At 37.0% G+C, this 15,638-nt stretch overlaps 1 protein-coding gene across 2 annotated transcripts in view; it reads right to left on the bottom strand.

Annotated features, from left to right (window-relative positions):
- PPP2R2A (protein phosphatase 2 regulatory subunit Balpha) overlaps positions 1–15,638 on the bottom strand; it is an 84,430-nt gene that overhangs the window by 22,959 nt on the left and 45,833 nt on the right. Inside the window, exons 2-3 of one of the 2 annotated variants that reach the window (XM_017885407.1) lie at positions 12,441–12,538; positions 11,461–11,531 (exon numbers count right to left, since the gene is read on the bottom strand). The gene's annotated coding sequence lies outside the window, so the exon portion shown is untranslated. The remainder of the gene's footprint in view (positions 1–11,460; positions 11,532–12,440; positions 12,539–15,638) is intronic. The other variant, XM_017885399.1, reaches the window with a different exon arrangement.

The raw sequence follows: 15,638 nt of genomic DNA on the forward strand, positions 1-15,638 counted from the left end.
GTGGTGGGTGCCTGTAGTCCCAGCTACTCGGGAGGCTGAGGCAGGAGAATGGCGTCAACCCGGGAGGTGGAGCTTGCAGTGAGCTGAGATCCATCCGGCCACTGCACTCCAGCCTGGGCGGCAGAGGGAGACTCCGTCTCAAAAAAAAAAAAAAAAAACTATTCAAAAAAATGAAAAGGCAAATCACGGAATGAAAAATACTTCTAACAAAATGTGTATGTGTGTGTTTTTTTTTTAAATGGGGTCTTCCTCTATTGCCCAGCCTAGTCTCAACTTCCTGGGCTCAAGTGATCCGCCCATCTCAGCCTCCGAAAGTGCTAGGATTACACTGAGCCACTGCCCCTGGCTCCTCCAACAAATATAACTGAAAAAGAGTTCATCTGCAAAAAGTGTGAAGAAAGTCTACAAATCAGTAAGAAAAATGACACACAACACAGTAAAAAATTATAAGAGATTTCGACAGTCACTTCCAAAAGATAATATCCAAATAGCCAATATAAAAAGCAGCTCTGGCCAGGAGTGGCAGCTCATGCCTGTAACGCAACACTTTGGGAGGCCAAGACAGAGGATTGCTTGAGGCCAGGAGTTCAAGATCAGCAACACAGTGAGACCATCTCTACCAAAAAAAGAGAAAAAAAAAATTAGTCAAAGTGTGGCAGTGCATGCTTGTAGTCTCAGCTACTGGGGAGGCTGAAGTGGGAAGGACCACTTGAGTCCAGTAGTCTGAGGCTGCAGTGAGCTGTAAGCGCACCACTGCATACTCCAACCTGGGCAACACGGAAACACCCTGTCTCAAAACAACATAACAACAACTCAATCTCAATGTGAATCACGAAAGTAAGCACAAGGCCGGATGTGGTGTCTCACACCTGTGATCCCAGCACTTTGGGAGGCCGAAGCAGGCAGATCACCTGAGGTCAGGAGTTCGAGACCAGCCTAGCTAACATAGTGAAACTCTGTCTCTACTAAAAATACAAAAATTTAGTTGGGCATGGTGGTGCATGCCTGTAATCCCAGCTACTAGGGAGGCTGAGTCAGGAGAATCGCTTGATGGGAAGAGGAGGTTGCAGTGAGCGAAGATTGCACCAACTGCATTCCAGCCTGGGTGACAAAGCAAAAAGACTTCGTCTCAAAAAAAGAAACAGTAAATACAAACTTAATTCACACCCACAAAGTGTTAAATTTTAAAAGACCGATAATATAACACAAAGCACTGGCAAAGATGTAGAACAGCCATAAAATTTATATACTGTTCACAAGAATAAAATTAGCAGAACTTTTTACTGTGATGTCTGCTAACAGTGAATGCCTACCCTATGGCACAATAATTCTACTCATGACTGTACAGCAAAAAACATGAGTAAGAATGTTCACAGCAGCATTATTCATAATGGATAAACCGTGGATTCCATTTATTCAAAGTTCTAAAACTACAGGCCAAAATAATTGTAAGAAGGCAGGCTCATAAAGGAGAGGAAGGGAAAAGAGAAGGGTTTGTGGAAGTGTGGGAAGTTCTGTTTCTTGACCTAAATAAATGTTTGCTATGTAATAATCTGCTAGTGTTTTATGTACTTTTCAGTGTATATTTAAATAAAGATTTAAAAATATATACCACACATATGTTGCAGCCCCTATGGAAAACAATGTGGAGATTCCTCAAAAAAGCTAAAAATAGAACTACCATATAATCCAGCAATCCCACTTCCGGATTTTATCCCAAAGAACTGAAAAATGGGACCTGAGAGAGGTGTCTGTACAGCCATGCCCATTACAGCTTTATTCTCAAGAGCCAAAAGGTGGAAGTAACCCAATCAATGGTTCCAACAGTCTCTTCATCTCCCTAACTGGGAGGCAGTATTTCAACCTGAGAAAACACTGACAATACATAAAACTCAACACTACAAAGTGATACGTACAACATGAGTCTCCTTCTGTAAAACAAAACAAAAATCCCTGAGAAAACAAAACACACACACACATACATACATTCCCCCCACCCACCACCAAAACTAAGCAATAATATTTCCTCTTAAATGAACAAAAAATTAAAAATGTGATAATGACCACTGTTTTAGTGACAAAAAGACAAAGTCACATACTACTGGTAGAAGTATAAGCTATTCCCACAAGCCACAAGTTTACTGAACCTTGTCACCTAAGTTATAAGACGGAATATGTTCTTCCCAACTATTCAAGTAACCCTTTCTACTCATTGGTTCTAACAGTCTCTTCATCTCCCTGACTGGGAGGCAATATTTCAACCTGAGAAAACATAGACAGTACATAAAACTAAACACTACAAAGTGATATGTACAACATGAGTCTCATTCTGTAAAACAAAACAAAAATCCCTGAGAAAACCACACACACACACACAGACTGGTCTTCATTCTTCATTCCTGTTACGGGATGATTTTAATTTTATTCTTTGTGGAAATGATACACATTTTTCATATTTTCTACAATAAACATACTAAGAATAGTCAAGAGTTAAAGGCAACTTCTGAAAAAATTTCACTTAACATTTTGCAACAGCTACTTCTAAATGTAAGTAACTCCACTGTGCTTTTACAGGCTGAGTTTCCCTTATCCAAGATGCTTGGGACCCGAAGTGTTTCAGATTTCACATTTTCTTCCATATTTTAGAATATTTACATATACATGATATTATCTTAGGGAGGGGACCCAAGTCTAAATATGAAATTCAGTTGTTTTGTATGCACCTTATACATATAAGCCTGAAGGTAATTTTATACAGCATTTTAATTAATTCTGTGCATGAAACAAAGTTTTGACTGTGACCCATCACATGAGGCCAGGGGAATTTTCCACTCGTGGTATCATGTCAGCACTCAGTAAGTCTCCAATTTTGGAATACTTTGGATTTGGGGTTAGGAATGCTCAACCTGTCCTAACTTTCTCCTTCCTTAAATGAAACTCTGCAAAAATGTAGGACATATTTACTTTGCTCCATGAAAAAAATTTAAAAATTTAAGAAAATATTAAATGTATTTTACTTTGATCTCATATAACAGAAAATAAATATTTTTAAGCCTCCAAATAGAACCCTACTAAAACTTACTGTTTATTAATGTTCACCTTCTATGTAGTGTAAGCAGTCATTTGTTTTATATTTTACAGCAGTATAAAAGTATTTTTAAAAGAGTCAGTGTTTTGTGAAATGGCCATTCAGGGATAGTGGCAGAAATGGTACAAAACAAAATTAAATGATAGTTGATAACTACTCTCAACACATTCAGAAAATATGGGGAACTTTCTAGAATAAAGCAAAACACAAGTCATTTGATGAAATAAACGGAAAAGAAATCTCAAAACTTTCTCTAAACTAATGACAGTCATGGAGCACTTCAAGATTTTGCAAGGCCTTATTATAAACTATATTCACTAAGCTAATACTCATTCACTGAGTGCCTATTATGTACCATGTACTAAATGCAATTTGGAAGCATATCAGTCACAATATCCTCTCAAAAAAACAACAATATAGTGGGAGAGATATGTGAATGAAGGATACCTGGTTGAATCAAATCAACAGCATTATTATTTGTCTATAAGATAGTCAAAAAAAATTTAAAGGAAATGCATAAAATACAACTAATATAATGTTTTAAAACCTGAAGTTGTTAATATGCTTTCACTCAGATTATCAAACTAGCTAGAATGTCTGTTTCAGACTATGCTACAGATTAAGTGATAAAGTTACATAGGAGGAATGCTTATTCCACATTTTACACATTACTGAAAGGAATGGAAAAAAACAAACCCTCCATGCACATGCGCGTGGACACACACAAACACCCCACACGAAAACTGTGCCTTGCTCAGATGCTGGTGCTCTTCCCAGTTCTATCAGCAACCAAAAATGGAGGCAGATCTCAAGGCTCTCCAACCTTGTTTCTCTCAAAATGGAATTTCAATCTAACTTGGACCCTTAAGGAGTTGGTTTCTCTCTGACAGAAGATTCAGATGAACCCCAAATGGTATTAGATGTAACAACAACAACAAAAAGTCTTTTTACTACTTGTGTCTCCTTCCCTTTGAAGTTCATAAAACAATCCCCTGGATCCCGTTTTCTTCATGCGTTAAATACAATTTATTCTCTCAGGAAAGGATAGTTTTGGGAATTTAATGCCAAAGCAAGTAAAGTTCAAACACTAATTTCTCTTTCAGACAAGGATCAAGCCCAATGAGTGCAAATTCTATCATTTAGAAACAACATGATGCAGGTAAATGCATGACGCCCTGGCATTTGAGGCGCCTGATTTCAGACTCTTTTCTGTGCCTCAAATTGGAGAAATAACAAATAAGATTGGACCAGATGGTCTTCAATGTCCTTTCCACTATAAGAAAGGCCTCCCTACCCCCAATAAATTGACTACAGATGAAGTTCGCTAGAAAATTCCCCTTTGCAAAGGCACAAGTCAAATCCTTAATAACTAGATACTAAGAAACCTGCAACAACCTCTATTCTGATCAAGTATTTACTTTGAAAGGGTATAGAGACATATTTGAGAAAGAACCCAATTTCAATACATTTCAAAACCTATCTACACAACTCAACTGTAAGAAGGGACAAATAAAGTAGAAAGACTAGTAGAGTTCATTATCCTTGAATAAGACTTTGAAAAGCTAAAATACAGTGAAGTCTAGACACAACTCTGCAGATGACTGAGCTAATGAGCATTTTAAATCCATGTGAAAAAATTTAAATAAATAATGCAATAACCAGCTGGGTGCAGTGGCTCAGGCCTATAATCCCAGCACTTTGGGAGGTCAAGGTGGGCAGATAATTTTAGGCCAGAAGTTTGAGACCAGCCCGGTCAACATGGTAAAACCCTGCCTGTACTAAAAACACAAAAATTAACCAGGCATGGTGGTGCGCATCTGTAATCCCAGCTACTCAGGAGGCTGAGGCGTGAGGATGACTTGAACCTGGGTGGCGGAGGTTGCAGTGAGCTGAGATCGTGCCACTGCACTCCAGCCAGGGTGACAGAGCGAGACTCTCTAAAAATAAAATACTACTACTACTACTACTACTACTACTACTACTATTACTACTACTACCACCACCACCACCACCACCACCACCAATAAAACAACTACTACTACTACTACTACTACTACTACTACTACTATTACTACTACTACTACTACTACTACTACTATTACTACTACTACTACTACTACTATTACTACTACTACCACCACCACCGCCACCACCAATAAAACAACTACCACTACTACTACTACTACTACTACTAACAACAATAACCTGCCTGGCAATCTGAGAATGGGTGGGGAAGGTGGAAGAGAAGAAAATCACTTCATCACATGATTTAGGGTAATAAAGTCCAACTAAATAATAAATTTAAAAGGGAACAAAAGAATGTTTAAATAACCTTTAAACATTTTTAATGTTTAAATGTTTTCTGTGGGCAGAAAAACAAAAAGTAAAACAAAATTTAAAGGCAGCCATTCAACAAAGCTGAAAAACATAATGCCTGAGAAGAAGAGCTGATGCCCTCTCTCACAACATGTGGCCCATCCAAATTCAATAAATACACTACTAGAAAAAGAGGGCACAGAACAAGATACTTTAATTATTGGGAGTATTAAAGGGTAAAGTAAAACCAAAATCCAATGAAATAATGTATTTTCAATCACCAAGTTGCTACTTTTATTTCTTTAGAAAGAGGGAAAAACACAGTAACGGCAAAGGGGCAGTCTCTCACCTCCCGACCCTGAAAAAAGAAGCAGAAATAATCTAGGAATCTAACAATAGAGATGAGATCAAATAAACAATTATGTCGTGTCATGTCATTACAGAGATGATGATACAGAAAATTCAATGACATGAAAAGGTATTCACTATACAGTATGTGAGAAAAAAAATCATACAACCCTAAATTTATAATCAGATATTTAGAAAGACATGCCTTTGGTATATACCAAAAGTTCTTATTTTTGTTTGGCGGAGTTATACATGCATTCTTTGTCATTTATCCATATTTACTAAATTATCTACATCGAGCATAATGAATTTATAATTAAGAGGGAAAAATTATTAAGAAGAAGAATACAATGAAATGTTTTATATGTGTGAGGCTAGGGAGAGCAGGGAAGGAGGAGGAAAGGTAAATAAATTCCAAATTTATTAATTAATTTAGTAATTAATTCCAAAATCACTGGGCATTATTAATTTCATAGATTTGGAGTTGTTTTTGGTGGAGAATTTCTTGGGGACAGGTTGAGCATACCTAATCTGAAAATCTGAAACCCAAAATGCTCCACAATTCGAAACTTTTTACTGTCAACATGACACCACAAGTGGAAAATTTCAGAAAATTTCACACCTAGCCTCACGTGATGGGTCACAGTCCAAACTGTTTCATGCACAAATTATTTAAAATATTGTATAATTACCTGCAGGTCATGTGTATAAGGTGTATATGAAACAAATGAATTTTGTGTTCAGGGCTTGGTTCTCACCCCAAATATATCTCATTATGTACATGCGCAAATTCCAAAATCCAAAAACATCTGAAATTTGAAACACTTCTGGTTCCGAGCATTTCAGATAAGGGATACTCAACCTGTACAAGAAATACGGTTAATTCGGATGTCTGCTCAACGGATAAAATTAGGTACCCACTGAGCAGGTATTTTAAATATTTAAAATACACGACATTTTGCTTTTGGAAAATGTAATACCCTAAGGAGCCCCAAAAGATTAACAGGTAGCTGACAAGAATCTGATGGCAGTGTGGAGAGAAATCTGGACACTAAAATTAGGCTGAACAAGAAGAGATGGCTGGGCAAATGCATGAATGAATACCAGGACTAGAACCAAGGCTGTTCGTTCAACTCTCAGTCCATTTTCCCCTCTAATGCCTATGACAGAAAACAGATCACTCATTAATAGCTCATGTCAAAAAGTCTAAAGATCATGTACTTTCCTCATTAGGTATAAAGTAATGAGACTGATTTTCCTGGGTGATTTTTAACAATTAGGCTCATTACACCAAACAGGATTAAAGATTTTTTTCATTTTAAAATCAACAGCCAGCACTGTGAATACTCATCTCAATTTATACAAAATTAGCTTTTACCCACTTACCTAGCACGGTGATCTTGGAAATGTTCATGTATCCTCTCTAAGTCTCATTTTATTTATAAATTTGTAATACATTGAGATATAGTAAACATACAAACATCTTTGTTATTTTGCTGTGACAATTAAGTAAGATTTAGGGATTTTGGTAGAGGGCCTAGCACATAAACTGCTGCTACTATATCCAGGTCAGAGTGCGCAAAGCCATGGGGTGGAAATCAAGAATATGTGGCTTCTGCAGTAGGGGATCACTTCCCTATTAACTGTATGACTTTGGATGGGTAATCTGGTACCTGGGCCCCCAGCTGGCAAAAGGAAACTGCACTACCACGAGTTACAACTTGGGGGCTCATGGACACAAGGGTCCAACGACAGAACCCAGGAATTTTGTAAGCCTGGATGGGGGCGGGGGGTGGGGGAGGGCAGAGAATGTACACATTCATTTTCACTAACTTCCAGTTAAATTTCAGCATTTCTTTTGATCATGGACACAGGTAACAAACTGCATACAATATTAGGTAACAAACTGCATACAGTATTAGCAATTCTTGTGACTTTGTCACACATAAATGACATTTTAAGATCATAATCCAGCTGTTATCCACTCATACATTACTCAATTATGAGTATTTTGGTAAATTATTTCAACCTTTATGATCTTAAATATTTTATGCAATTAAAACATTCTGGCAGGGAACGGGGGCTCATGCCTGTAATCCCAGCACTTTGGGAGGCTGAGGTGGGTGGATCATGAGGTCAGGAGATCGACACCATCCTGGCCAACATGGTGAAAACCCATCTCTACTAAAAATACAAAAATTGGCCAGGTGTGGTGGTGTGCACCTGTAGTCCCGGCTACTCAGGAGGCTGAGGCAGGAGAATTGCTTGAACCCTGGCGGCAGAGGTTGCAGTGAGCTGAGATTGCGCCACTGCACTCCAGCCTGGGCCACAGAGCAAGACTCCGTCTCAAAAACAAAACAAAACAAAAAACATTCTGAGAAGTCTACAGGATTTGCCAGGCTATCAAAGGAATTCATGGGACAAAAACAACAACAAAAGTTAAGAATCCCTAGAAAGCCCTATAAATTTTAGCTCTTACATTCTATGAATGCACCATATACATACACATTCTTGAGGAGCAGGATAGAAATCTGCATTTTATTTATTTGTTATTATTTTTTGAGACAGAATCTCACTCTGTCTCCCAGGCTGGAGTGCAAAGGCACCATCTCGGCTCACTGTAACCTCTGCCTCCTGGGTTCAAGTGATCCTCATACTTTAGTCACGCAGCTGGGATTACAGGCATGTGTCACCAGGCTCAGATAATTTTTGTATTTTTATTAGATACAGGGTTTCACCATGTTGGCCAGCCTGCCCTCAAGTGATCCACCCGCCTCAGCCTCCCAAAGTGTTGGGATTACAGGCATCAGCCGTGACCCCCAACCCAGAAATCTGCGTTTTAAATACATGCAAACATTTTGAACCCTATATAATTTAGGAAGAGAATACCATCATATTAACAATACTATCCATTCTTTTGTGAAAAGCATGCTTTTTAAGGTTTCTTTTGTACCCTGTTAAGGAGTTTTGGGAATACCATATTAAGAATAAAAAAAGCCAGAGGGTACGAAATCCAAGAAACTTACCAGCAGCCCTAGAAAACAAAAATCAAAGGCCCCATACCAATCTAGAAAGATTATTAAAAAGAAGTGGAAAGAGGTACAACCTCCCTCCTCACCTTATGCCTTAGCTGTCCCTTTAACCCAGCACCCATGCCCCCACACTACCTTACAGGGTACAACACAAAGTCTCAGAGAAACTGAAGGTCTGAACAACCCAAAGTCAGTAGGAAACCAGCTACTTTGACAACCGCTAATCACCTGATTTGAGCACCCATGGAAACAACAAAAATCCCTAAAACCTAGAGAACATCATTATCCACTTTAATAGATGTTCGGACTTCCCCTCAAAACCCTGTATTAATATTTTCATTAACAAAAAGAATATACCCTATCATTCACTTTGCTGTCGAAAGCTATTAGAAGCTGTAAAAATAACATGGGTCACTTATAGCAGATCATGCTATAAAGAACACTGGATTTGTTATCAGAATTTTAGACTCTTACTGACCACATGATAGCTGTGATTACATCAGGAAAATCACTTTACTTTTGTGCCTAAAGTTCTTTAGGTGCCCTGATTCTACAACAGAGATTCTGTGTAGCAGAATACCTATACAAATATATTAGTTTTAAAAAACACTATTAAATGACGCTAAAAATATTCAACAATTATCAGTCTGAAATATACTCAAACCAAATGAAGAGCCTCTGAATGACTACTCAGTTTCTTCATGTTATGACTGGGGAATAAACGGACAGGCAGCAAGAGGACACAGATACCCCGCCTGGATCACAGCAAGGAGACTAGCTACTTCTGAAGGGTAAAATGAATGAGGCAGACATGAGGGTTTACAGATGTCAAAGTCTGACGTGCCAAGTTCTCTGCTGCTGTTATATGATCTTTTCTTCTTCCAAGTAAAGATAAAAAAAAAAAGAGTGGGTGGAGATATTTTGGTCCCCAGTAAAGTCAAGTTTAAGAAGAAACCCTGCCACTATGTAAGAGAATAAAGCTACAAAAGATCAAATGCCAGTGTGTTCTGCAAACAAGGCTAGCACCATTATCAGAGTCTAAGAAACATTAGACACCAGTGTACTCTGGAATGAACATATAATAGTTGGATTGCAAATCAGAGACCCAAATCCTAATCTGATTTTTGCTACTAAATGAAGTAATATAACTTTGTTAAATAATTTTTTCTGAGATTTTATCTACAAATTAGGAAAAGACTATTTTTCACTTTTCAAACTGTAACACTATCTTATAGATACATAGATGTGAATTGATAAAATCTCATCCAATTACATTAGGTATTGAAATAAAGGTGCCTCTAAGTGCAAAGTATACGTATTTATGACCAGTGACGTAGATCCTGAAGACAACACTGTATTAGAAGCTCTAATATTAAGACAGGGCTTTAAAATGTAGAAAATTAAATAGGCAAAACACACCAAATTCATTGTCAAGACCAAGTTTCAGGAGTGAAAAGTCAATCAGTATCATCATCCTTACTTTATCACTTAAAAACATACTGATATTTACACCACTAAGTAATTCTCAAGACATGTTACTGAGTTTTTACAAAACTCTCCGTTTTGAATTCTTAAATACGGTTAAGAAGAATGAGACACACGAAAAGGAGGTCCTGTTTTTTCCTACCAATGGCCCTTCTCAGAAAGTTATTCTGCTCATTTCTCCTTACAAGAATATGTATTTAAAATACCAGCACTTTAGAATCTTCAGTGGGATTTCAGAAAAGAATCATGGGAAATGATTATCTTTAAAATAATTTTGTCTTATTTTCTAATACAAGTAAAATGAGCAGTTTCAGTAACTATATGTTAGACCTTTAATTCCAAATTAATGTATTACTAACAGCCTTTAGGAAAATACTAAATACTAATACTCTGACTACATTACTAAACCCATATTAAAGCAAACATTTCCCTCAATTAAAAAAATTTTCAGCCATTTTTTCCCACACTTGATTTTGACTTGGACAACAACGACCACAGGAGATGAAAATGACTTCATTCTCAGGTAAAATACTTCCAAATTAGCTTTTAGTTGACAAACTTATATTTGTGACAATGACACAATGCCCTCATTAAAAACGAAGACTTTCTGAAACCCTCAGAATGTTATGCCTAGGGCAAAATCAATTTTACAAGTTTTCTCAAACACTTTTCTTTAAAATAAAAGTAAAGTGTGGAGTCATTAACTTTCAGTAAAAAATACATTCAAGGGCTCTGAGAACACCTATGGGAAGGTCTGCTCTAAACTCTAGATAAAACATTCACATTTTGGTTATCCAGCATGAAAACAGCAAAGAACACTGAAAACGACATGTCAAAAGTTCTGGGTTCTGCTTGTTAGTTCTGCCACTAAGTAATAAAGTAATCTATTTATATCTTGGCTTTCCCGTTAGTAAAGAAAGGGAAATTATAATGAAATTCTAATGTAAGCTTCCATGTCAACTCTAAGTATGTCAAGATTCTTATGGTCAAGTTTTGGCTACTTAAAACAGAAAACTGATTTAGCTCCCCCCTTCCCACGAGACCATTCTTTGTCAAGGAAAGCTTGACTCTTATTTTCATATTTTCTTCCAACCAAAAAAAATAATAATAAATAATAAAAGACATATTTAGTGTTTGTGCATCTTCTAATCAGACACTATTAACCATTTCTTTTAAAATTAAATTACCTACCTCACTGGGGTGTTGTGAGGATTAATTCATTAGTGTTTGTAAAGCACTTTGAGATCCTCAGGTCAAAGGCGCTATAGAAGTGCAAAGTAGTAGTATTATTACTAGATTCTTTGCTTATTTAAGGAATTTCACAATCCTTTAAAACCTAACTCCGTGTTATGATTTAGACATGTATTTGTAAAACCCTGCAATTTATCCACATTACTTTAAACTTTTTAAATAAATAGGGGCAGAATGTTTCAAAACAACTGATTTTAATGGTTAAACTCTGATCTACAAATGGAAGGAGAGAATGAATAAGAAAAAACCAAGTGTGACAAATTTTGTTTAGCAAAAAATTTTTAGTGAGAAATCTGGTCAATTAAATTTAGAAGTGTGCCTAAGTTGTAAGAAAAACAAAACAAAAGCCCACTTTAATTACAGATTCTGCAATTTTCTCTTTCTTCAAAAAGATAGCACTGCACTTTTAAGTTACTTTACATGCATGTACATGCAACTGTCATTTAAACCTTTACATTTAAATCATTGTAACAGTATTAGTATGAACTGACATCAAAAAAATTGAGCTGCTTTTTCTTTAAACTAGCCTCTCACCCCTCAATTGTACAAAGTAAACCAAGCATTGAGAAGAAGTCAAAGCAACTTTGCTTTACGGAGTTTTAAAGGAAAAATTATAATGAAGGGCCAAGACTTCAAAACCGTTAAAATCTTGGATTATTCCATCACTTTCCACCCCTTCTCTAATCAAGTATTTTTACAATTAGTGTTATGTTTTTAAACCAAAACAACATACGCTCATGTACACACATGCACACATACAAAGCTAAGAGAACCAGAGCTGTCTATACATTGGACATTGTATTCAATAAACACACACTTCTTTAATAATTCCAACATCCTCTGATGAGATTCTCCAGTGCAGCCCAAGCTCTAGTCCCACGATCAAACTGAAATTTAGCCAATAAACTTTAAACACTTACCTCCTGCTCCTGTTGAAAGATGACGACTCTACCACCTTTATCTCCTGTTGCTAGTAATTCTCCAGAATGATTAAATTCTACTGTAGAAATTATATCTGCTGTATAATTGAGACAAAACAAAAAAGATATTAGTTTTTTTTTCCTGACTCACTAGTTTCAGAACTTAGCATGTTTTCCAAACATTCCAAGTCTATGAAGTGTATCTTTGAAGTACATCAACCACCCATCAGAAATAACATGAATCTAAAGTTCTTTCATATTTTGATCCACTAAAAATTCTCCTCAGAATAAACCAGTATGAAACTATTTTAGCAGAGAATACAACAAATAATAATAGCTTATTAATATTTCACTAAATTTGTGAATGCAAAGAAATCAACAATTTGTGAAACATTCTGATAGCACCCTTAAACATCATCCTGCTAATTTTCTTAAATACATTTGATAAGCTTGTTTATGCAAATGCAAATAATCATCTATAATAAAGGCACATATTACTAACAAGGGGAAGGAATTTTAAATGTATAAATACTTTCAGATGGCATTTTAAGTCATAAATTCAAAATCATGGCTTCAAACAAATGTTTGCAAATGGATCCCGCTTTTTGATAGCAGAAATGCTTCGTGCTATGTGCCTTCAATGTGCATGGCTCCTCCAGCTCCCCCATACTACAGAGCCACTAGGATCAGGCATGTCACATGGATTCTACCAACTCAGTGCTGACTTCACAGTCACAATCAAATAAAACTGTCAGGTTTTTTTTCTCGCTTTTTCACATTAGAGCCCTTTTCCTAAGGAAAAAAAGTCTAAATTACAGAAATGGGCATAAGATAAAGCAGTAACATGGTACAATTCATTTTGTGTTATTAACAAGTTCTTCACTATAAAGTGTTAAGCTGAATTAGAAAAGCCCCTATCATATGCATTTAAAATAAGTCAGTTTTATAAGAGAACAGCCATCCTCTGGTCTACAGTAGCTCACTGTTAAGAATTTAAGAATCTGACGGTATATACACTTTAAAATTTTAAATTTACTGAAACATGTATTTTACCAATAACCTATCCAGCACTGCATTTCATAATTTTCTTTTAGCAATTTTTTAAAGTCCAGATTTTGAAAAGGTTTCTTTGCTTCCTCCATTGTTAAGTCCAAGGCATTTAATCTTTTTGAACTCTTTCAGAATCTACCAAAAGTTACAAATGCTCTCCCATGAAATTGTACATATTTAAGTGCTCATAAAAACGTGCGTATTATCTCAGACTGTTTGGACAACACCTCACCACCAGGTTTAAAAACCCCTGGCTACACCACAGTGGTTACCAGGAAAGAATAAACTTAATGTGTTCACTGCTTACCTAACGCACAAGGCGTAAAACTGAATATACCAGGCTAGTAAGTAAAGCAAACACCAGTAAGTACTGAGAAGTCGTTTGATTAGGAGTTCTGTACTGTACTACTGACTTCTACAGCAAATAAAGGATTAAAAATATACAAAGTCCCTGCACTTAAAGCACATTAGAGTACAACTTGGGGAGATAAGTAGGAGCAAAGAGTAGCAGACAAAAAATAGTGAATCAAATTTTATTTGAGTGTTAGGCTTTAAAATCAAAGAATACAAACATACAGAGTCAAGATTATCTTTAAATTCAAATCCCTCACACAGACACTCTGAAGACACAAATTCTTTCTCATAAGTACAGCTCAGACAATTTTCCCTACAGCATTATAATTTCCTGTTTTTTAGCCTAACCATCAAATGAACTAGTTAATTTGAATATAAAACCATGCTGTACCAAAAATACCTATCTTTGATCTCTAGAATATGCTCTCAGTTTGGTGAAATGCTCACATCTGAAACCAATACCAGACACATTCTCCTGTTCAACTCAGTGGAATAATGGGCCGAGCTGCCCATTACTTATTTTATCTCTTTCCCAGGTCCAAGTTGTTGCATCCACTTAAATTAACCACAACTCCTCGTCAGGTTGATGAGCTGTTACAACTATCACTTAGTAAGGGAAATGTCAATGACCATGGCATGACTAGCCTGACTATGCTCTCTGCTACGCAGTAAGTTAGATGGGTAGGTTTGGTGCAGGATTTAAAAAAAAAAAAGGCCTGTTTACCAGGCTGGAGTGCAGTGGCGCAATCATGTCGAACTCCTGGGCTCAAATGATCCTCCCACCTCAGTCTCTTGAATAGCAGGTACTACAGGCCTACACCACCATGCCTGGCTGATTTTTAAAAATTTTTTGTAGAGACAGGGTCTTGCTATGTTGCTCAGGGTAGCCTCGAGTTTATGGCTTCCAGTGATCCTCCCACCTCAGCCTTCCAAACTGTGGGAAGTTTGTAAGAGCCACCATACCTAGCTGGGCTCAATTTCTACTAAGGAAGAAACCTTAATATTCCTTAAGTGAACTGAATACAGAAAACCTAGAGATGATTAAGTCAGTAAGGACAGCATTACAGTAAAACAACTGAGATTTGAGACTGAGGGGTGGGGTGGGAAGGCACATCCCACGCCAATTTATTATTTTTTGAGATGGGGTTTTGCTTTGTTGCCCCGGCTGGAATGCAGTAGTTCAATCATACCTCACCTCAGCCTTGACCTCCCAAGTTCAAGAAATCTTCCCATATCAGTTCCCCAAGTAGCTGGGACTACAGGTGTGGACCACCATGGCAGTCTAATTTTTTTTATTTTTTATAGACAGGGTGTTGCCACGTTGCCCAGGCTGGTTTTGAACTCTTGGCGTCAAGCGATCCTCCTGCCTTAACCTCCCAAAGGGCTGGGATTACAGGCATGAACCACAAAACACAACACCTGGCCCTTATCTATTTTATTATAAGACAGAACAAGAATCAAGTAATAAAGCAGTAGGTACAATATTCCAAACTGAAGACAGGACTCACACAACCAGTTATAATGTAATCACTGAACATGCGAATGGAAGAGAAAGGTGAAGGGTGTGTGGGGAGAAGAAAAAGACTTGATTGCAAGATGCAACAGAAACAAGACATTTGCTCCAATAATGTATCACTTCTTATGGCAGGAACAATTATTTTATGATGACATTTTTAGCGTAAAGTGATGTGGTATGTGTTTAGCAGTGAACTAGTTTTGTAGCAAGGGTAAAGAATTTAAAGAGGGGCCCTTGTGTAAGGGTGAGGAATCCTAGAAACAACTGGCCCAAACAAC

Source organism: Rhinopithecus bieti, unplaced genomic scaffold, assembly GCF_001698545.2.
Source record: "Rhinopithecus bieti isolate Rb0 unplaced genomic scaffold, ASM169854v2 scaffold_315, whole genome shotgun sequence".
Lineage (NCBI taxonomy): Eukaryota > Metazoa > Chordata > Mammalia > Primates > Cercopithecidae > Rhinopithecus > Rhinopithecus bieti.